A 23,308-nucleotide genomic window follows, 5' to 3' on the forward strand; every position below is an offset into this window, starting at 1 on the left:
TTCGATTACGCTGGAGACAAAGAAAAAAAATTTCCAGTATCAATTTGAGACTTGTGGGAAAATGAAGAGAAGACAAGTTTCACTGTTCTCGGTGGAGGTTTTGGTATTGAAATTTTGTCACACTGGCTGGCTTCTGAGTGTGGTGGGGGTGGGGAGGAAGGAAGGGTTAGGACTGTCACCAGTCATTTAATATATCACTTATTACTCAGATCTGACACCAAGTACAAAGGCTGGAGCAGGAAGACGGAGCTCGCATCACTGTACTTGCTGTGGTCCAGGAGAACATCTCTGAAATTCTATGGTTGCTCTGAGTCATACTTGAATCACCTCTTTGTTACACTGAAACTTCACAGTGGCATGATTTACCATGGTGCAGAGACAGAGGGCTTCGTTCTGAGCCTTTTGGGGCCGCAGCTGAGGGGCCCGCGCTTCCGAAGAGGGGATGCATGTCCCTGGCCGCTCTCTGTCACCTGAGGCGCCACGCGACAGTGGCAGGTCATTTCTCAGGAACTCTGGTGGGCAATCCTGCTTGGCTCTGAGTTATACTCTTCCTCCCTCCCCTTTTAGGAGAGTGGGTAGACACAGAGGAGCCCTGGGTAGTGTAGGGCCGCATGCCATGCAGAGGCAAAATGTGGGCTTCCCCCATTCCTCCCAAGAATGTTTTCCCCTTAACACCAAGTCATCCGGGAGGTCCATGGCTCCGAAGATTACTCAGCCTTAGGTGGAGTCACACTTCTGCTCTTCCCACTCAGGGCAAATCACTTCCCTTCTCTGGGTCTCATTTGCTCATGTCTAAAATGGCACCTACAATTCCCACCTTGCCTAGGGCGAGAAGAACCGTGTGCATCAAGTTGCTTGTTGCACCGCATGGTGTGTTTTGGAGGGACACCTGTGCTTTCCCTGATGTCACACCAGGCCGGCTCTGGAGATGTGGCCACCCACATCGCTGTGCTGCCTTTGTGAGCTTTTATGCTCACGAGGCTCCATCACTTTACCTGACCCAGAGGGGATGGCGTAACGAGATTGAATGATAAGTGGACAAACTTTTGGCCTCTGAATGGCCAGGCCATTTATTGTATCTCCATATGGTACACACAGATCCCATATATGTGCAGCGCCATATATACCCGGGGGATGGTGCATAAATATAACTGGATTTGAGTAAGAATCTCTATATATTGCTGCCTTGCTGCTTGAAAGATGTAAACAGAGGGGATGTAAGAAAACATACGCTCGCATGGTGGTAAGCGACAGGGGGACAGAAGAGCACTGTGTTATAAGGCAAACACCAAGTGTTGCAGAAAATTTTTTTTTTCAAAATAATCAAGAAGGAGATTCAAGGTTTCCAAGTCAGTAGATTTATCTACTGGTGTATCTACATCCATTCTTCCAGGGTTTTCTCTGTCTGCTAATAGGTACTAGCAGTGATGGTGCATCCGTATGTAACATGCAGCAACTTTTCCATCTCGAACATCTGACCACCCGAATGTGCTTCATCCGTGGTCTCCGGGGATAAATGAGAAGCTGCTCTTTGTGAAGGAAGGTTTGAGGCCACCGAGAGGTTCCACCCTTTTCAAGTTCTTCACTTGGCCTTATAACTGATTTCCAAGACAGTAGATTCTTAGCTCCCTGGGGATATGGAAGAGATGATTTCTTAAGACTGTTCTGATGAAACCCTAAAAAGTGAAATGCAACAATCTCAGAAACCAGCAACATACGAGACAAATCCTCTGGTTCTGGTTGGGGGGCTGGAACCCCGCAGGAGAGTGTATGGGCTTCTCCCACGGCAGTCAGCGTGGCATGGGGTCGAGCCCACCTTGCGACCACCTTGCCCAAATAGGCAAGAATCATTTCACGGGGAGTCAGCATAATAGTAACATTTATGAGTCTTAACGATGTGCCAGCTATTGTACGAATCGCAACTCAGCTGTGTGTTGGCTGTGTGACCTTGGACGTGTTGTGTGGCTTCTCTGAGCTTCAATGTTCCAAGTCTAAAAATGGGATTATCATACCTCTTTGAGTTTTTAAAGGATTCTTTGAGACCTTGAACCCAAAGTTCTGGGTCGACATTCCATACCTAACGTTGCCAGTTTTGTTCTTGTTATTTGGACATTTCATGTGAAATTCAGGGCAGCCATGAATTTTGCAGCCAACAGAGCATTCTGCTGGCCCTGGATTTCCGTGCCATTCTGATTTTTTTTTTCTCCCAAGGGGAGAGATAAATACATATTTGAATCTCAAAGTAAGAGGGTTTATGAGTTGGAAATGAAATGACTCTAATTTATCAGAGTGTAATAACGTCTGCCACAAAGCCAGTAATGATGATTTCCAGGTGGATAAAGACAAAGCCCATAGGTCTAGGCATTTTTTGGAAAGAAAATCACAGAACTGTGAGGCTTTATAACACTCGTAGAAGGTCTTTTTTTTTATTTTTTTTTTATTTTTTTTTATGATAGTCACAGAGAGAGAAAGGGAGAGAGGCAGAGACATAGGCAGAGGGAGAGGCAGGCTCCATGCACCGGGAGCCTGATGTGGGATTCGATCCCGGGTCTCCAGGATCGCGCCCTGGGCCAAAGGCAGGCGCCAAACCACTGCGCCACCCAGGGATCCCGCTGCGCCACCCAGGGATCCCTCGTAGAAGGTCTTAATAAGACTCTAAGCAAAGGTTTCTTCCCTGTATAAAGTGCACATATAGGCTATATAATTTGATGGTAAATTAAAATATATTTTTCTCTCTTCTCACTCCATACAGGGCCACATAAATGTCACCTGGCTGGATTTTGAATATCTGACTGCTCCCTTCTCAAATCTTTTTGAGTCACATAGCTCCCTTGTAATGGGTCCCGGGCACGAGTTGAACAGCATAATCAGATCTTTGTTCTCTGACCATTACCGGGTGCCTGAGGGTTATGGCACCGAGAAGCTTCTAGGCCCCCAAGACAGCCACGTCTATATGACTTGAGGAGCAGCCATGAGAGAGCTCACGTAGCTCTCTCTGTCCGACACAGGTTTGTGCTGGATGCTCACCTTTCAGTTCCATAAATGCTTTCAGACTGAAGAGGAAATGTCACCTGGGGGTATAAACAGGTGTGTCTCTGTGAGCATCTGACGGAAGGCCGACCTCATCAGGATCTTCACTCTATGACCCTGGAAAGGAAAGAGCCAGAAGGGACCTAAGAGGCCATGTGGACCTACTCTTTCCCTCATCCCATTATATATAGGTTGGGATGCTGAGGCCTGAAGAAGCAAAGCATCTTCCCAGGTGAGAGGTTGAGCCCCCGGTTGAGCTGTCATATGGACCTAGGTCTTTCTGATCTAAAACCTGTTTATACTTAGAGTAGAAACTACTAGTTGTTTCCCAATTTCCATCCTCCATTTCCCTCTTCGTAATAGAAGCTCCAGTTTGTGACTAGGCTTACAAAGCCGGTCTTCTTTGCAGTAGAGGTGGCCATGAGACAAAGTTCTGGCCAATAGACATATAAGTGGTAGTGTCTTGTGTGACCTCTGGAAACCTTCTTTTGTCCTTCCTCTATCTTGCTGGCTGGAATGTGCAGGTGATAGCTGGAGCTTGAGTAGCTATCATAGATTATGGAGGTGGAAGGCGCGTTGAGGATGGCATCCAGATAAGGACCCTGGATGGCTTTGCAGAACGTTAAACAATCCCTGGAATGCCCACCTCTGGGTTTTTTTTTTATGGGAGAATAAAAGCATGTGTGTTTAACAGTGGTTATTTCCTTTTTTTTTTTTTTTTCTCCCCAGCCGTTATTTCCTAAAAAGTTATTTGTCATTCGCACCTGGACCTTGTCCTTAATGAGATTCTGCTACTTCATTCTGCCTTCAGATCATTTTTCTTGTTGTTAAGAGGCCAGGAGTTAGGCCTTGAGAGTTCTGCTAGGGGATGGGGGGACAAGATCCTCCTAGATAAAAAGACGTTCTGTCCCTGGGGTCAGGGACAGAACTGGAGTCCCAAGAGGAAGGGCCATGACTGATTTTCCTCTATTGTTCACAAGTCAGCATAGGACATAGAAGACACTGGTAAACGTTGCTGGGTCTCGTATCAAATATTTATTGCCACGGTCGTGTTGAGTAATAAATAACCACAAAACCTCAGTCGCTTATGACAATGCCTGTTTATCACTCATGTCTCAGGTTGTCAGCTAGTCAGCTCTGTGGAAACTGCCTGAGCTGGTTGCCCGTCTGGGGAGCTGGCCAGCTGCTGGGTCATCATGGGCGGCTGTGACTGTGTAGCTGTGGGGACTTGACTCGGCTTCATGTGTCTCTTGTATCCCAGCAGGCCAGCCCCCACTTATGGAAGAGACCACAAATAATTGAGTACAAACATGCAGGTAATTTTTCTTGCTTCTGCACGTGACGTGTCTGTGAGCATCCCACTGGCCAAAGCAAGTCTCAGGGTAGGACCCAAAGACAGAGCGGGAGAGCACTTCACTGTTACGTGGCAAACGTATGAGCGTAGGAAGGGATGAGACTTGGGGCCTTAGTGGATCCAATCTACAGCAGATGGACAACGGAAGGGATAGAGGGATGGACGGAAAGAGGGAAAAAAAGACAGACGGTGGGAGGAAGTTCTATTCACTACGTCTGTGATGAGGGCAAAGGAGGCACTAGAGGGCATTTTCCTGAGTTTCTAGTGCTCCCTGGGGTTAGCCGCCCTGGGGCCATCTTGGTTTGGGGACTGCCCATGGCGCACAGGGGCTGGAGCTTTGTCACAGCCCCGGGCTGTGGGGTGTTTATATTATGACTTGCTTCTGTGCTGGGGAATCTTTGCTTCTGCGTGAGTCATTACGAAAGGCTTCACAAGCTTTACCTCGTGGTTGGGAAGAGTCCTATTTTGGAGACAAGAAGCCTTTTCAGAGAGAACTAATTCATAACATGAAGACAGTTGTGCTGTGGCCTGAGAACTGAACTGGGAAGCAAGGGACCTGGGTTTCAGTGCTGCCTCTGCCAAGTCAGAAAAAAATAACACCACAAATATGAGCTTCCCTTGGGCGATTGCTAAGTATCTCAGTACTTGTCAGCAGGAGAGGAGGCTACAAAAAAATACATTTTCTCTCAGTTTGCATATTTGAACTCCTGATAATATATGTTCTCTTCTTTTAAAAAAATATTTATTTATTTATTTGAGGTGGGGGCAAGGGGAGGAACAGAGGGAGAGGGGCCCAGCACCAGAGCCTGAGGCAGGGCTCCATCTCACAACCCTGAGATCACAACCAGAGCCGACATGGAGTTGGACGCTCAGTTGACTGAGCCACCCAGGCGCCCCCTGATAATATATTCTTCAAGAAGATGAACATTCCCCGGCTGCTAATGACTTTAGTAATTTCGTTTTCTACGCAATGTATTAAGGATCCTTGATCATCAGTTTTAACTACTTTCACAGTAATGCTTAAATATTTGTGTAAGTCATAAAATGATGGCTGGAGGAGAAATCAAAGTCACAACATGATGGTTAGTGTGGGAATTAAAGCCAAACATCGTTAATGTGAAAATTAACAATTTTAAGTTTCATAATAGTTGATGCAAGCGAGTTAGCAGTTAAAGCGTGACCATGCTTTCCTCAAAGTCGGGGGAAAATTTGTTTCGATGGCGTTGGAGATGAACACACTTGGCCATTTTCCTTCTGTCATAGAGGCGGTTCTGGCAGTTTTCTTGAATCTTCAACACCAAGTAAATGCTTTGTTTGCTGTTGGTTTAAACACAAACAAAATCAGGTCCAACGCCTTGGCACCTGCAGATCCTGCTGGTTTTTGAGGGTCCAGGGTAAGGGCACCAAAGCAGGGCAATTTCTGGGGAGCTGAATTCGGAATGCCTGAGCTGGGTGTTTCTGATCCTTCCCCACCCTTAAATTCTGGGGAACGCTGAGGCCTGGAAGGGGAACGAGACTCGCCTGCAGGAGCGTCAGAGGACCACCTGGAACATGGGATCCTCATCTTGGTTCGCTGCACATGGTGTCAGCTCACTTTCCTCCCTCCTACACAGTTCATGTCCCTTTAAACGGTGACTTGCCAGTTCCTAGAAGCCCTAATTCAAGACGTAATTTGTCTCCCTCTGCTTTCAGAGAGAGAGAAAACAATGTCATATAATGTTGCCCCAGGGGAACGTGGACGGGGAGCCGTTTCCTGCGCTCGCCACCTGAGCACACTCAGCCCGACCCCTGTGAGTTTGTTACGTAGATCCGGGGCCTGTCTCGTTCTGTCTCAGGCTTCCCAGCCCTCTCTTCCGTGGCTGGCCCTGGAATATCGCAGGGATGCCTTCTTTGCCTCGGTGCCTGGTGTGCGATCCCACGTTATTATGAAGTCAGGGCGGGAAAGAGGTTGAAGGTGTTAGCATCTGGCACCGACAGGTGTGAGATGGACGAGCTCCCGGGGGGCGGGGGGCCCTCAAATCTCCCCTGATCAGAGGGCAAATGGATCTCAGGAGAAGTGTGGCCCGGGGACTCCGGTCCTGTCACTCTGATTCACGTGGGACAGTGGAGCCTGTGGGCAGAACGATGCCTTCGAGTACAGGAGAGGCACCTGCTGATTTCTGGAGCCGCAACGTGGCATCTGGAGTCTCTCACTTCTTCGGAGAGAAGCAACAGGCTGGCCTCACTTGCCTACAGCGGCCACAATTGGGTTTGCCTCTGGACCACGGTTCGGAATGATTTCTCCGCTGTATTTTGTGTTCTTCTAAACAGGATGAACATGACTGCCTCCAGGGTATTGGTTTGGAGGGAGTCTTCAGGGACCCTAGCCTCGCATGGCCTTCTCATTCTCCGCAGAGAATCCCTTCTCCTTCTTTAGCCTTCAGTGTCCCCATGACCAGAACCGCGCCCCGTGTAGCTATCAGCCCAGGGGACCAGACAGAGGCCGAACCGCAAGGGCCGTGGCTCCCGCACAGGGTCCCCCAGAGCAGCAAGCTGGAAGCAGCTCAAATTCTGATCAACTTCAGGTTGGGGACACATGTAAGATTGTGTGCAAAGCATTCTGCTGCTGCAAGGGAAGCTTGAACCCTTTCTTACATGAGAGACCGATGTGCAAGCTAGATGCCATGGTGTCAATTCACAATCTATATAAATTATTAAAATGGGGCCATTTTTCTGTATTACGTGATACGAGAATATGGATTAAATTTCAAGATTGTTTTGGATGAAATAACCTACAGAACAGTCTGTGTTTTATTATTATTTTTGCTTGATAAGGCTGCAGAGTAAATACCCTCCCCCCACCAGTGGCTTGTAATAACACGTATTTCTCTCTCTTTTTTTTAAAAAAAGATTTTATTTATTTATTTGAGAGAGAGAGAGAGGGAGAGAGAGAGAGAGGGAGCACACAAGAAGGGGGCAGGGCAGAGGGAGAGAGAGAGAAGCAGGGTCCCCACTGAGCAGAGAGCCCAATCTAGGGCTTGATCCCCGGACCCTGAGATCATGACCTGAGCCAAAGGCAGACGCCAAACCCACTGAGCCACCCAGGTGCTCATAGCATGTATTTTTCTTACAGATTTGCAGTCAGTTCACGTGGCTCTACTGGGTTTAGCTTGTTGGATCAACAGTGCTAACAATAGGAAAGGAGTCCCTTTGGGTCTGTTTCCCATGTCTTTGTTTTAGGGACATGAACTGAATGAGGGCAGAAACTACTTGGGGGAAACTCTTATCGTGGCAAACAGCAGGAGTTGAAAAGACGTGAGCAGAAGCGCAAGGTGCCTCCTAAGGTGGCTTTCCAGAACAGACACCCTGTCACTTCCACCCATGTCCCATCGGCTAAAACAAGTCTTACGGCCAAGTCCGGAGTTGACGGGCTCGGTTGCGTACTTTCCCTTTTCTACTCAGGGGTAGTGTCAAGTCACAAGACAAAAAGAATACGTCGGCCTAATAATAATTACAGGGCCAGGAGGAATCGGGAGCAGTCATCCACCCCCCAATGGAGAAGTGTGTTAAATTCCCATGGTGGGAAGCACTGGGGGAGCCGTTCACGTCCCAGCATAGCAGTGGACTCCAGTGATGAACTTTGATTTTTCCAAGAGAGATTGGAATTCTTCTCAAGATGGCAGATCTCAGGAGTCGGAAGTCCACTTGTCTTATTGTCAACCTCAAGGAGTAGACCAAGCTCTAGATTGGACTGCTCCTGCCACTTCCATGGTCTGCCCACGGGAATGCCCTTCATCGTGGGAGAAAAGGGAGTGAAAATGGCATCTGGGAGTCGAGAGTGGCTGGTCTGCCTCCGATACCCACGGCCGACCCGGCCCAGCAAGGCCCTCTGCCCTGGCGAGCTCACGTTCACCCAAGGTCTTCTCGACAAGGAGATCCACGCAACCACTGCCCACCCACCCTCGAGGAGAAATAGAGAGGAAACCTCTTTGCCATCCTTGAGCTGCGAAGAGCTGCCTGTGGGGCCACAGATGGAGCTTCTGTGGCTGGAGATCTCCAAGGCGAGGCGCCAGGTGGTGGAGTGAGAAGAGCTTTGCCCTGGGGCCCCCCCCCCCCCAGGATCCCATCCCAGCCCCGCTGGTCACCTGCTGTGCGCGGGCTGATGCTTTTCCCTCCTCTGACCTCAGATCCCCACCGCTACGGCCGACGTCTGTGCTGGAAGACGTGGCTTCTAGTCCCGGCTTAGCTGCGTGTCCCGCTTCCTCATCTGGCAAAAGAGGGTCGGTTTTTCTCAAGTGCCTGGGAAGAGCCGCTGCTCTGCGGACCCCGGAGTGTCTTCCTCCCGGGCCTGCGTCCTCATCAGTCCTGGAGGCACCGGGATTGGGCCTGCGGTGGCTTTTCCAGTTGACCCCGCGGGAGTCCACCGGCTGGGTCCCGAAGCTTCGGGGTCTTTTCCTGTCCCACCTCGATGCCCTTGTCCGCTCGTCCTCCCAGAGAAGGGGAAAGGCCCCGTTGCCCATTGGAGGCGAGGATGCGTGTTGGAAAAAAGCAAAACAAAACCCCACCACTTTCTAGCCTGGGGCCCCTGCGGAGGGAAATTAGGGATGCCCCGAAATTGAGACTGTGGCAGAGAACCGAGACCCGGTTGCTCACAATAGGGTTATGTGACGGGTGCTCAGTCATACCAGGACCCAGAAGACGCGCAGAGCCCTGCCCTGCGGGCTGTTTGAAGGTCATGCCGACTTCACCCTGCTGGGAAACAAACTCGGTGTCTCTGTTTGCGGCTTCCCTGGGCCGGGGGGGCGGCTCCCCGGGGCTCTGGGTGCCCCCCGTTCCCACCGCTGCCTGCCTGGCTGTCTCCACCACCCACCGTCTGAGCCCCACTCCGGGGCCCCTCCAGGCGGGAGGCCCTGTACACTTAATTTTTTGTGCGCTTGCTTCTTTTTTTGTGTGTTTTCCTCAAAATGGATCTTAATGGGCCAGCCTGGCACAGGAAATGCGGTGGTAGCCCGAGGCCGTGCCAGTCGAGTTGAATCTGGGCCAGAAAGGGGCGGGTGACTCATCCTGGGCGAGAAGCTGCGGTCTTTCTGTTTTGTTGCAACCCGTTGGGGGAGTGAAAGCAGAATGACCCCTGTCACTGCCCTGGGGTCACAGGGCCACTCAGGAGGGCGAAGGGAAGTGACTTCAGTGAAGCACCTGCTAGGAGGCACTTTATCCAAATCATGCCATTTCACCCTCGCATCCCACAGCTCAGGGAGGGAGGTGTTATTACCCCCACCCCCTTCTGCAAAGACGATTCCGGGAGGGAAAGAACTGGGAGGGACAGGAAGGGGTCGGGCTCCCGGGTCACTGTCCTGAGGCCAGGGGACCGAGTAGCCCCTTGGGATCTCCTTTCTCCGCCTCTCTGCCTTCAAAAGTGCCCGGCTCTGCTCTGCCTTTGGGGAAAAACCCCTTCCTCACCGGGCCTCAATTTCTGCTTCTGCAAGATAAAGTCTTCAGCATTCGGGCTCTTTGAGCTGGAGAGTCCTAAGGCGCACAGCCCTAGTGCTTCCATCCCCTCTCCAGCTCCCGAGCAGCCTCAATTTCCTGAAGCGGTGGCATCCAGTGTGAGGGGTGATGCCACCGACACCTATGGGAGGTACAGCCTCGACGCTGTGGGGCCGATGCTGTGTGACGCTGCCCTGGCCGAAAAGATGACGGGGTGTCTTCAGTGGAAAGCGAGGTATCTCTGTGAGGCCTCTGGGACTTTCACTGCCTTTGAACTGTTTGAAAACCCTGCAAGTTGTAGGTACAAGGGCGATATGGAAGGTTCTTGTCCAGGGATATACAAATGATCCCCCCACCCCCACCCCCACCCCACCGGCTGCCCTCGCCCCGTGGAAATACAGTTGGTTCACCACACCCCCTGTGGAATAAGCCAGTTGTGTGTCTTTTTGTGATTTCATGCAGCATTTCTCCTTGTGTGTGTACAAGTGATTCTATGAACCAGCTGGTTCCATCACAAACTAATGAGCTAAACAGGATTTTTGCTACCTGTTGATGTCATATTTCTTTTTTTTCCCAATTATTTAATTTATTTATTCATGAGAGACGCAGAGAGAGGCAGAGACAGAGACACAGGCAGAGGGAGAAGCAGGCTCCATGCGGGGAGCCCGACGTGGGACTCGATCCCAGGACCTTGGGATCACGACCTGAGCCCAAGGCAGATGCTCAACCACTGAGCCACCCAGGGGCCCCAGAGTTCATATTTCTATGAGAGTCATGATGATACCTCTTTACAAGGGGACTGTCCTGAAACAATCCAGAGCTAACTACCACACGGATCTCTTTGTGGGGATCTGTTCTTGCTAGCTCCCCACTTCGAAGCTACCCTGGGAGCCTTGCTAATCCCCTACTTGCTCTGTGTTTGGATCCGACCTATTGCGATGGGGGGGGGGGCGGCTACTGTAAGTCCCTCCCACGGGGCAGTGATAAGGATTCAGGTAGGTCGCACCTGTTGGTGGATACTGATCCTACCGTCATTCTAGGTACGTCCTTGATGTGGTCCCTCAAGGGCTTGGTTTATGAGAATTGGACCTCTCCAGCTCCTGGCCACCCCATGTCCCCTATCTGGCCCTTAGTAAGGTGGGTGGATGGAATGCTCTACAACTTCAAGATGGAATCTAAAAATAAATAAATAAATAAATAAATAAATAAATAAATAAATAAATAAAATAAAGATGGAATCTGAGCCTGGAGAGCCAACCGGACCAGGCTGTCAGGTGCTCCTGTGTGTCTCAGGCTAGGTGCTGGGACTTCCAGGAATGTTCTTCGGTGGAATTCCTCACTAGCACTTTCCTGCGTATGAACTGTATTTCCAGCTACTCTAGGTTGGGCCCTACGAGTTATTGCTTTGAGCTCGGCGGGAAGAGCTTGGTTGTCTTCCACTTTACACACGAGGCATACGAGCTTCAGAGAGAGGAAGTGACTTGCCCCAGGTGAGTGTAGCCAGGGAAGGAGCCAAGCCAGCACCCAGCGGCCTTCCTGGACCTCTGCCTCTACACTGCGTTTCTTTTTTCTTTTCTTTTCTTTTCTTTTCTTTTCTTTTCTTTTCTTTTCTTTTCTTTTCTTTTCTTTCTTTTCTTTTCTTTTCTTTTCGTTTCTTTTCGTTTCTTTTTTTTCTTTCTTTTCTTTCTTTTCTTTTCTTTTTTCTTTTCTTTTCTTTTCTTTTCTTTTCTTTTTTCTTTTCTCTTTTCTTTTCTTTTTTTCTTTTCTTTTTTCTTTTTTCTTTCTTTTTTCTTTTTTCTCTTTTCTTTTCTTTTCTTTTCTTTTCTTTTCTTTTCTTTTCTTTTCTTTTCTTTTCTTTTCTTCTTTCTTTCTTTTTTTTTTATTCATGAGAGACACAGAGAGGGCCAGAGACAGGCAGAGGGAGAAGCAGGCTCCATGCAGGGAGCCCGATGTGGGACTCGATCCCAGGACTCTGGGATCACGCCTTGAGCCAAAGGCAGATGCTCAACCGCTGAGCCCCACAGGCGTCCCTATACTGCATTTTGATCCCCGGCTGCCAGCTTCCCCCAACCTTGGCTGTTTAGGCCTTTGTGGTCTTGGTGGAATAGAGATCCCGAGGGAAGGAGGGGAGGGCTCCATTCCATCCTTCCCTTCTGTTTGGGTCATTCTCCTACCCTGATACCAGCTGGTGTCCTTTGAGATGCAAATAAAAATCGAGTTGATTGCTTGCACATGATCCCCTCGGCAGTGGGAGCTCTGGGGCTCCCTGGGACTGTCAGGATGCATTTAGCAGCAGGTACCAGAAAACTCCATTTACAGTGACCTAAAAAATCAGGGATTTATTTTTCCTACATAACGAGTGTGCGGTTAAGTGGCTCCTAATTGGGGTCAGAGATTTTAGCCTCGCTGTCTAACAAGGTAGCCCCTAGCTGCCGGCAGCCTGAAATTTAGGTCAATCAAAAGTCACTAAAAATAAAAACGGAAAAGGATTTGGTTCGTCAGTCACGCTGGCAGCATGTCAGGAGGGTGGTGGCTGCTGCGCAAGTCGCGCGGGCACAGGCCCGTTTCACCCCGCAGAGTCCTGCCGGCCGCCCCATGGCCCCCGCCCCGGGGCTCTGCCGGACTGGGTCAGAGACGGAAGAAAAACCGATCGTGGTGCTGCTGGCCGGGCCGCTCCTTCTGATCAGGAAAGACCTGCTCTCCCGGGGCCCTGCAAGGCCTCTTCTGCGCTAGCCTACCGACCGGGACTATACCTCGTGGCCAGTCCTTGTGGCCCTTTCTGGCTGCGGGGGGAGGCAGGACGTTGAAGATGTTGAATAGGGTCGGGCACTTGGTCGTCCCCACAGGCCGGGGGTTCTGACAGCAGCAGGAGCCGGGAAGGATGCGGAGCACACGATTCTGTGGTGGGGACAGGCTTGTACTGTCCTGGCCACATCTCCTGAGATTCGCTCTGCTGTGTTTTTTCCCTCCGTCCTCGGACTGCCTCTGTGGGGGAAGCCGACCTAGGCCACCCGCTGTCCCTGGCCCCTCTTCAATCTGCTCAAAAGACGACCACAGAGATGCCCGTGCGAGGAGGGCTTTGGTCCGCAGCACACTCTAGGAGTGGGTCCAGGGCTGTGAAGGGCACAGTAGGTCCTATGAATGCAAACCCCTTAATGCTGACGTCTGACATTCCTCGTCTTGGCACTCCGTCTGCACCGCATCCTCATGTCCCTCTGCCACCCTGTTTCTCCTCTAACTCCCTCTCTGTTCCCAATCTTGGAACCTCCACCCTCGATCCCCCAATTCTCCTTCTTTTATTAAGTAGAGCAATTTAGGTCTGGGTGGGGGGTGTCCCTTTGCACAAAGCAGAGCAATGGCAGTCTTCCTCAACACCCCTTACACCACCTTTTTGCTACTGCAAGAGAACAAAGATGGGTCTCGAAATGTATGTCTGTCCTTTCTCTCTCCTTCCCAGCTCTGCCAGAGAAGAGGGCACTGCACAGATATATCTTTCCTCTGATAGGAATGTTTTTTTTTTAAAGGTTTTATTTATTTGCAAACAAGCGAATGAGAGAGAGAGAGAGAGAGAGAGAGAGAGAGAGAACCAGCAGGGGCAGGGACAGAGGAAGAAGCAGGCTCCCCACTGAGCAGGGAGCCGGATGCAAGGCTCCATCCCAGGACCTGGGCCGAAGGCAGACACTGAACCGACTGAGCCTCCCAGGCGCCCCTGATGGGAATGTTTTTACTCGCCTTTGGGAGGCAGAAACAACCACAGCTAGTTTAGATTCTAAATAACATTTTTTTCTCCTATTGCATTCATGTACCACATTTGTACTATTAAATATCAAAAATGCAATTAATCAAGTATTTGGGTTAAAAACTAGAGATTAAACAGATTTTTGAAGAAATTGAATAAAATAGAGTATTCTTAATTCTAGAGGCAGGGCGGCCCCGGAGTCAGATCTGAGTATGAGTGACAGTCCTTATCACTGAGTGACCCTGGGCAAATGCACTACATGCTCTTTGGACCTCACTTTTTCTATCTGTGCAATGGGAGGGTTGGCTGAATCAGAGATCGCAGACCATGGCCTCAGGGCCTAATCCTGCCCCTGGCTTGCTTGCGCGTAGCTCTCAGAGAGAAAGATTTTTATGATCTTAGTGGGCTTTAAGAAAATAAAGCAAAGAAGAATGAGCTACAGAGCCTGGATGTGATCCACCAAACCTAATCTTTGGCCCTTTACAGAAAGAGTTTGCCCATCCCTGGATTAGTCTCTGGGATTTTTTTCCCCTACTCTTAGAAGTCTGGGGTACTGGTAGTGTCAATATACAGGGCCTGATGGGGCTCAAACAATGCCAGTGGTTTCCCCCATTTCTGGGATCTCTCTATTCCGGAATCAAGGGGAACCGGTAGGGGACCTGACTAATCAGAGCCTGGGGCTGGAAGCTACAGAAGGCGACTGACTTTACCGTAAACCTGCTGACGAGTCTGGGGAGAGAGCTTTCCCTCAGCAGGTGAGCAGCGGGCAGATACGTCAGATCCTGGAAACTGTGGGGCGGAACCTTCTGGCTTTCCAGTCACAGCCAGGCCTGCCCACCTGGAGCAGGTGTCAGAAGCTCCGATTGCGGTCAGCTGGGCCACTCTGTGTGTGGGGGGAGGCTGAGCCGGGGAGACTGAGTCACATTCACTCTCCAGTAGGAAAGGAGGGCACTTTGTGGAGGTCACCCTTGGCCGCCTGCTTGGAGGCCCGTGGAGACAGCCCTTTCGGGACACAAGTGTTCATTCCTGTTCATCTGCAGTACGACCTTGGGCAAGTCACTTCACTCCTCCGAGACTCCATTCGGCCCACACTAAGATGGTGCTAATGAGTCCTAATTTGTTGACCTTCTTGGGTTGTTGAGAGGCCAAAAGGAATGCAGAGTGTCCTGCTCCCAGCCACTTTTCAAGACCTACAAAAGGCAGCTCCTTCTGGAGCTGATGCTGTTAAGTGGATCTGGATTTCTTCATCCCATTGCTGGGAATGGCCAAGGGTGCTTTAGAGTGGCCTCGTAGGTCTTGTCTCATACCTCTTATTTTGGCTTCCGACAAATCATGTGGATGATTGTTCTTATTAAAGCTTTTGTGTTTATAGTGTTTGGTAACTGGAGAGAAAAAAGACCAACGTTCTTGGAAAATAAACACGAAAAAAAACCCCCCAACCAAACAAACAAAAAACCTCTGCCGAGAGAGCATGATGGCAACGCAAAACCAGTTCAAATGAAATTCTGATGCTCTACTTCAAGTGAAGTTTTTACGCCCTTAGAAGGTTTTAAAATTCTTTGATTTCCTCTGAGCTTCCTCATTACTAATTCTCATCTTTTTCTGCCCACATGTTGGGTAATTGTGGGATGAAAGCATTTTAGCATTACAGATGCAGTCCAGTCACATCTGAATAATAATCATCCTTGGATGGAGTCATGCCACAGAGGCTTCTAACCATTTTTATTTCCGTTGCTTAGATTTTGCAGAAGCCTTCTGAGATCCGGGGAGCATTATGTCTACCGTCTACAGGAGGGAAACGGAGGCTCAGGGAGGCTCAGTGACTTGCTCAGGATCACACCACTACTACACAGCACTAAGTACTAAGACTCACCACACCTGGCCACCTTCCCCGGGGGAATTCACGGGGCTGGTATTCCCAGCAGCAACCACCACAAACGCCGGCCGACCATGCTTTGATGACTTCTCCTCTTTTAAGCTTCACAACTCTGCAAAATAGGTCTTTGTTGTTTTTGCAGTTTTACAGGAAAGGAAACGAAGACTTAGAGATGTGGGCACTTGGCCAAGTTTATCCAGCCAATTCGAGGCAGAGGCAGGATTTGAACTCAGCGCTGCCCGACTCCAGAACCCATGCTGTCGCCCACTATCTTCTATGCCGTCACTGGCACAGGCCGGGGAAGGTTGAGATGAGAGGGAAGAGAAGGCCTAGGGTGTCTTGGTTCCACGACCCACTGAGATTTTGTCTGGTCCATCGGAGAGCCGGGAGTGAGTCTGCCAAGCGACCTTAATGCAGGTTGGTCCAGACTCCAGAAGGTCGTCCATCACCAGAAGCCCCATATGGATGAAGGCAGCCAAAGGGGGGGGGGTCTAAAAACAGCCCCAAGTCTTGCCAGTCTGGGCCGATGACCTCTGTGAGCACCTGATGGGGGTCTTTAGCTCAGGACTCAGGAGTTAACATTTACTGAGCCTCCTTCTACACCTTCAGCTCGCGCCAGATGCATATTTATGGTCTCCATTTCAGAGGAGAGGGACTGGAAGCTTCGAGACCATGCCTTGAGGCCTCTCAGTCTCAGCAGGGACTTATAGGACCCCCCCCCACCCCCGCACTGGCTTTCTCTGCCTTTCTGTCCAGGCCAGGACCCCTGCTTTTCCAAGGGCTGTGCCCACCGCATCTCTCATCTGATTCTCCCCAGGCCCAGCCCAGGCCCCCGGACGCGAGAGTGCTCCGTCCCCAGAGACCCAGACGCTGCTCCTGTGCACGTGCCCGGGGGCCGGCTCCTGTCCTGGGACCTGGGACCTGGGCTGGCCGTCCCCTCCAGGACCGGTGGCCGTGGTGTCCGAAGACTCAGACGCTTCTTGGCTGTTTCCCCTCCAGGGGAGGGGGGGTCCCCGGGTCCTGTCCTGAGCTCGGCGGGCAATCCGTGCCTTCCCTCGTCGGGACCTCAGCTTTTCCATCCGCATTAAATGAAGGCGACCCTCCGAAGTTTCTAGGGGATGAAGCGGAGGCTTCCGGCTTCCTCTGTCCTTTCAGTTTTGATCAACGTCGACAAGCAACTCCCTCAACCCCCTTTTGGCTGTTGTTGGGGGGTGGGAGGGCATTGTTTTCTTCTTACAGTGTGACCTGCGCCCACACATAATTGACCCTCCTCCTCTACCCCACCCCCCAAACTGGGGGCGCGGATTGTAGCTTTGAGGCCTCGGATGCTAAGCAGCCAAGACTCCCCGGCCCCTGGCACAGGCTGTGCTTCTCACAGCACCTGGGAATAGAGACACACACATTTCCCACCCGGGGGACTGTACCTATTTCTGGGGGACTGTACCTATTTCTGTCACCAGCCTTGTCCTCTCGCTCTACCAAGTGCTCAATTTGTGAACAATTTCGAGAGCTTGTTGCAGGGAAAAGCCCATTTTCCGCCTGGCAGCAGAGCTCTGGGTTTGAATCAGCTTTGGAAACTTATACAGCCCAGGGGTTACAGACCGCTCCCTCTGCTTTGCCAAATGCTCTGTCTTTTCCCTAAAGGGTGTCACTTCGAAAGCGTCCCTTTGGCCGCCACTACCCCACCGGTCACCTCTGTACTAACTGGAAGCACAAGTCTATGATGCTAAATGGGACATCAGACTTGGAGCGGTGTCTTACCAGGCTGCAAGGACAGCTGCAGCGGGAGGGCTGCGCGGTTCCATATTCTTGGCCACCTGGTCCTTTACGCTGTGCAGCATCTCCCGGGCCGGGCTGGGGACGGTGTCCTCTCTTCCTTGGAAGCAGCAAACATCAGCTGCTCCTTCCCTATGACCAATTGGGTTCTGGAGGTTTGCAGAGAAGCTTGAGGTCTACGTTTTGTCCTCGGGTGTTGTCCGTTTGAGACAAGTAGATTTGATGGAGAGCAGTGCAGGGTTCACACCAAGCATGGTGGCCGCACCGAAATTACTAATTTGCGCCTGCCCTGCTCACGCAGCCTGGGGCTGCAGGCTCCTCTGGGTGTGTGCTAACCACCTAAGGCTTTGCACACCCAAAATAAATTTGGCTATTTGATCTTCGGGGGCTACAGGTAGCCTATAAGAATCCCACTTTCATTGTGTCCCCGCTTTGCTCAAGGATATTCAGTGCCTTCCTGGCATTGTTGTCCTGTGTCCGTGTAACACAATTTACTCCCCGACTCGGTGGGCCGGGGATCTGGGGGTGCTTTTAGCTGGGCGGTTGGCCTCAAGGGCGTGCGCCTGCATCCCTGAGCGGGGGAGACAGATGTGTTCACAAATATGACACCTGCGATTTGTCTCTTCAGCTTCAGGCATAAACATGGTCACAGGAAGTTATTAGGAAATACATCTCAAAGACAGAAAGGCCTAAAGAGTTGTGTGAGATGAGTGTGCCTGACCTATCCTAAGAAACAAAACATTTCCAATGCTGTGAAACCCCTGGGTATCTCTTCCCTATTACGTCTTCCCCACCTCCTCTTCACCCAACAAGAAACCAGTTCCTAGAATAAGGCCTTTGTCAGCCCCAGTCATTTCTGCCTCAGCACATCTGCCTCTGCACAGCATCGCTCGCCAGCGTTTGAAGTATATAAAAGTATGTCACGTGGTGTGTGTTTTTCTGCAATCTTTGTTTTCAGCTAACATGATAGTTTTCGGAGGGATACCTTTGTTCACCCTTTTTCTGCGGCTGCGTAGTATTTCCCCATGTGGACACACCGTAATTATTCATTCTTTCCTTGATGGACACTTGGGTTGCTTATAATTTCTTTTGAATTGATTGCATGAGCTCTCCTTGCCCCAATTAGCAGGAAGTTTCCTATCTCCCCCTTGAGGCTCTGTGCTACACCCCCTCCCCTGCCAAATGGCTAGGAATCTTAGTGACTGTCTGAGGTGTAAGGGGTGAGTTCTCTGCTCAAGAGCCGAAAGAGTCCATGCTTCTGTGATACTCACATGATGTCACTGTTGAAAACTTGTTCCATGTGGTTCTTTGTGTCCTCATTCCCTGATAGGGTGGCACCCTAGAAGCCCAGCTGAGCTGGTGAGTATACACTGAGGAGCCATAACCTGATGTGTGAGCCTGGGCCACTGCCGATCCCCTGCAGGGGCCCCAGTCGTGTGCAAAACTGTCCCTGCAGCAGGGGAGAGGGACAGAGGGCTATGATCATCTCCAAAGAAGGCCAACTGAACCAGCTAAATCTAGTAAGAGGATTTAGCAAGATCACCAGACACAAAATCAACTACTAAAAATCAAGAGTGTATCAAGTATCTCCATACCAGCAAATATCAGCCATAAAATATAATGGAAAGGCTCATTCAGAGGCGCTATCAAAATGCCTAGGGATTCATTTATCAGGGAATAAACAAGTCCTCCATGGAAGAAAACTTTGAATTGAATTAAAAGACATAAAAGGAAGATTTGAATAAATGGAGAGCTCTCCCGTATTCATGATAAAATAACATAACACTGTACAGATGTCAGTCCTTTTAGAAGTGATGCATCTTCTGATGCAATTGCAGTCAGAATTCCAGGCAGATATGTTGAGAAACTTGTCACACTTGTCCTGAAATGAATCAAATAAACGTCTGCAAGTAGCTGACTCAACTTTTAAAAAGAGGAGGGACTTGCCTCCTAGATATTAAAATATATTAAAAAGTCATAGTCATGGAAGGATTACCTGATTCTGATGGAAGGACAGGGAAACAGAGCAATGGATAGAGGACAGAGAGTTCAGAGACAGACCACACCTATAAGGTAGCTTGTCACGTGTCAAACATAGCACCACAGATCAACGGGAAAGGTTCCAATGACTCTAGATGGCTTTGGAAAACTGGCTGACTGCATATATCAAGATAAAACTGGATCATCGCTTTGCCTGGAAAATAAAAGTTGACTCCAAATAAATTAAAGCCTTAAATGTCAAAAGTTAAACAGTAGAGCTGATTGGATAAATGTAGGGGTAGATTTTTATAACCCAAGTGATGAAGTCTTTTCAAACAAAACTTACAAAACACAAAGTGCGATATGAATTTTATAATTCATAATTTTATAATTTTAAATCAAAACTATAGGTTTCTAATCAATGAGGTTAGAATCCAGTGGAGAGACAACTTACAGACCAGTGGTTCTCAACACGGGGGTGATTTTGTTCCCTATACCCCAGGACATTTGGCAATATCTAGAGAGATTTGGGTTGTCACAGCTGGGTGGGAGGTGCTACTGGCATTTAATGGGTGGAGGTCACGGGTGTTGGTAAACATCCTTCAACACAGAGGACAAACCCCCGACGAAGAAGTATCTGGCCCAAATGTCAAGAGTGCTGAGATTGTGAAATCCTCCCGTAGATAAATATCACAAACAGATGTGGCGTCTAAAACCTACATGTGGCTAAAACCCAGAATATTCAGGAAGTCCATATGTTGTTAGGGAAAAGATCAGGAACCCAACAGGACACCAATGAGCAAGCAATTCACAGAGAAGAAAAACTTAATGGCTCATAGGTATGTGAAGAGGCCTCCGAGTCCCCGAGGATTAGATACACATCAACACAACAGTGAACTGTCACTTGTCACTGTCACTTCACACTCCCTGGACTGGCGAACTTAGACAGATGGATAAAGTCAAGTGTTCCCCGGGATGTGGGGAACCTGGGACTCAAGCACACCATTGGTGGAGGGTAGACTGACGCGGCGACCCGGAGAGCCACCAAGCAGAATGTAGGCCAGGGAATGCAACCACACGCACTGGTGGGCGCGCAGGTGCTCCGCACAGATCCTGAGGGGGACAAGTTCAAACACGTTCCCTGCAGCATCGCCTTTGGCAGCAGGATGACTGCGGCTCTTTGGGGTAAACCACTGGGGGGAACGGAGAAGTAAACTACGGTGCAGGCGCATGAGAAATACTCCGTGGCGGCCAGAGTGCACAAGTTAGTTCTACGTACACCAACGTGGATAGGATTTACACAATTTTAAGAATTACTTGGAAAAAAAAATCAAAGTAACTGAGAACATAGTTAGCTTTGAACTATCTTTGCAAAGGCTGTTTAGGCAAATTTAAGACCTACGGGTGCACAGATTTTTACCGGGACATGCACACCTGTGCTTTAAATGCACCTGAATCCATTCTATGTCTTGCTTTGCTCACTCAGCACTACGGCATAGAGGTTGATGCTTATTCCGAGCTGCTCGTGTGCCAGGCATCGTTCTTTTTATTCTCCTCCTCCTCGTGCCACTGTAGGTAATTATTGTAAACAGTTTGGTCTATATCAAGTGGGGGCAGTTATAAAAAGTAATAAAATCAAAGCAGGAGAGAGGCATTGTATTCATTAGACTTCTTAGGCTGTTGTAACAAAATACCACAGACTGGGGGTGCTAAACCATAGAAATTTATTTTCTCATACTTCTGGAGGCTGGAAGTCCAAGATTAAGGTGTTGGCAGGTCTGCTTTCTCCTGAGACCTCCTCCATGGCTTGCAGATGGCTGCCTGCTCGCTCCATCCTCACGTGGCTTTTGTCTGTGTGCGTGCCTCCCTAGTGTCCCTTCCTCTTCTTACAAGGACACCAGTCCTATTGGATTAGGGCCCTGCTTTGTGACCTCACTTAACATTCATTACCTTCTTAAAGATCCTATTTCCAGGGGCACCTGGGTGCCTCAGCAGTTCAGTGTCTACCTTTGGTTCAGGGCATGACCCCGGTGTCCCTGGGATCGAGTCCCGCTTTGGGCTCCCCTCGGGGAGCCTGCTTCTCCCTCTGCCTGTGTCTCTGCCTCTCTCTCTCTCTGTGTCTCTCGTGAATAAATAAATAAAATCTTAAAAAAAAAAGATCCTATTTCCAAATGTAGTAAATACTGGTGGTTAGGGCTTCAATATATGAGTTTGCAGGGGCAATAGTTTAGAAACTAACAGGCCTGTGGATTTGGAAGGGGGCTTGCACGTTCTGTTTCCTGATCCCGGTGCTGGTCACCTAGATGTGTTTAGTTGATGCAAATTCATTGACTGTACACTTATGATTTGTATACTTGCCTGTAGGTACATGACCCTTCAAAGAAAGTTTCTTTTTTTAAAAAAGGTGGACTTTCAGTAACTGCTTTTACCATATTTGCTGATATATGGATTTTCTGCTTTGCTCTTTTCCTCTGGTATCGTTTGCTAGGGCAGCCGTGTCAAAGTGCCACCCGCTGGGTGACGCGGACTACAGAACTTTATTTTCCCATAATTTTGGAGGTCGGAAGTCCAAGATTTAGGACCCACCTTAATGACCTTAGCTCAGCTCAATCGTCTCTCTAAAGACCCTACCTCTAAATACGGTCACATTCTGAGGTCCTGGGGGTTAGGGCTTCAGCGTGGGAATTTTGGGGATGGGGGAGACACAGCTCAGCTCATACCAGCCAAGTTCTGCTAATGGATTATCTGGAGGAATATGTTTGTGGTACTTGATCATGAGATATTTTGCACTTTGCTGAATTCGAGCTGCTAGCATCGCATCTAAGAGTTTAGGAAGTCTATGGCCATATGTAAATGTGTCTTACATTTTATTTTACGGTGCCATCCCTATCAGGTTTAGGCATCGAGGTTATAATAGCTTTATAAAATGGGCCGGGTAATTTTCACTCTTCATTATATTCTGCAAAACAACGGCTGTAATTTCACTTCACATGTGCCTTGAAGCCGTGGTGACACCACACAGTAAAAATCTGTGGCCTCAACAAAAAGTAAATCAATGGGGGACGCAATGCAGGGAGGCCTTTGTAAAGGGGCTTGAGGAGCAGCCCATGAGTGTGTTGCCCGCATCCAAGGTCCCATTCCCACGTCCTCCAAACATACAAAAAGAAAAAAAAAAGCAAAAACAAAACAAGTCGGATCAAGCTGCTCTCCTCGGACTCTTCAGTGGCTCCCCGACGCCCTGGAAAGAGTCTACTCTTCACCACAGAACTCTGTTCTTTGGGTGTTGGCATTGCCAGCCTGCCCCATCTGCCTCTCTGAACCTGGAACAGGCTCAAATGCATGAGCTTTCTCTCACTCCTAGGTGGGAAGGGGTTGGGTGGGTGGGGAAATGCACGTCCCACGCCACCTCTCTCAAAGCACAGAGCCTTTGAGAGGCAACTTCTTCCAGGGGGCTCCGGGGGCCGGCAGAGACAGACCCCCTCGCTCTAAAGGGGGCTCCCAACCTCCAACCTTCGTACGACCTCTCTTCCCTTCTTTCTGGCCTTGCATGGGCCTGTTTGGAAACTCTCCGACTTTGAGACCCAGAGGCATTCACCCCTTAGCGACAGCCTGTAGGGGCCCGGGGATCTTGGAGAAGAGGATCCCCTCCTGCAATGTAGCTACACGGAAACAGATTGGGGGGGGGAAGGGGCTTGTCTAGTGTACCTGCTGGAGACGCAGAGGCGGGTCTGGACACAGGAGTCGCTACCAGGTGGAGACTCTCGGCGGCCTGTGTTCTAGGCCCAGTGAGACGCTGGGACCTCCCACCTGGGCGGCCAGCTTCCCTCCTGCTATGGACTGAATGGTGTGTCCCCCCGGCCCACTGAGATGGTGAAGCCCAAACTCCCAATGTGACTGTATTCGGAGTCAGGGCCACCAGGGAAGTAAGTGATTAGGTTGAGTGAGGTCATAGGGGGACACCTTGGTAAGGGTGGAGCCTTGATCCAATCGGCTCTGCGGCCTTGTGAGAAGAGACACACGCAGTGGAGGACACAGCGAGGAGGTGGCTCGTCTTGCCAGCCAGGAGGGGAGCCCTGACTGGAACCCC

General features: G+C 49.9%; 1 long non-coding RNA gene across 10 annotated transcripts in view; it reads left to right on the plus strand.

The window, feature by feature from the left end:
* Window positions 1-23,308, plus strand: part of LOC112650584 (uncharacterized) — a 106,222-nt gene that overhangs the window by 6,732 nt on the left and 76,182 nt on the right. For 4 of the 10 annotated variants that reach the window (XR_003130291.3, XR_003130292.3, XR_003130293.3 and 1 more), the window contains exons 2-3: window positions 2,753-3,262; window positions 4,150-4,346. This is a non-coding gene — a long non-coding RNA (uncharacterized LOC112650584). The other 6 variants (XR_003130296.3, XR_004803939.2, XR_007414151.1 and 3 more) reach the window with 6 other exon arrangements.

The sequence above is a fragment of the Canis lupus genome, chromosome 11, assembly GCF_003254725.2.
Source record: "Canis lupus dingo isolate Sandy chromosome 11, ASM325472v2, whole genome shotgun sequence".
NCBI classification, from domain to species: Eukaryota; Metazoa; Chordata; class Mammalia; order Carnivora; family Canidae; genus Canis; species Canis lupus.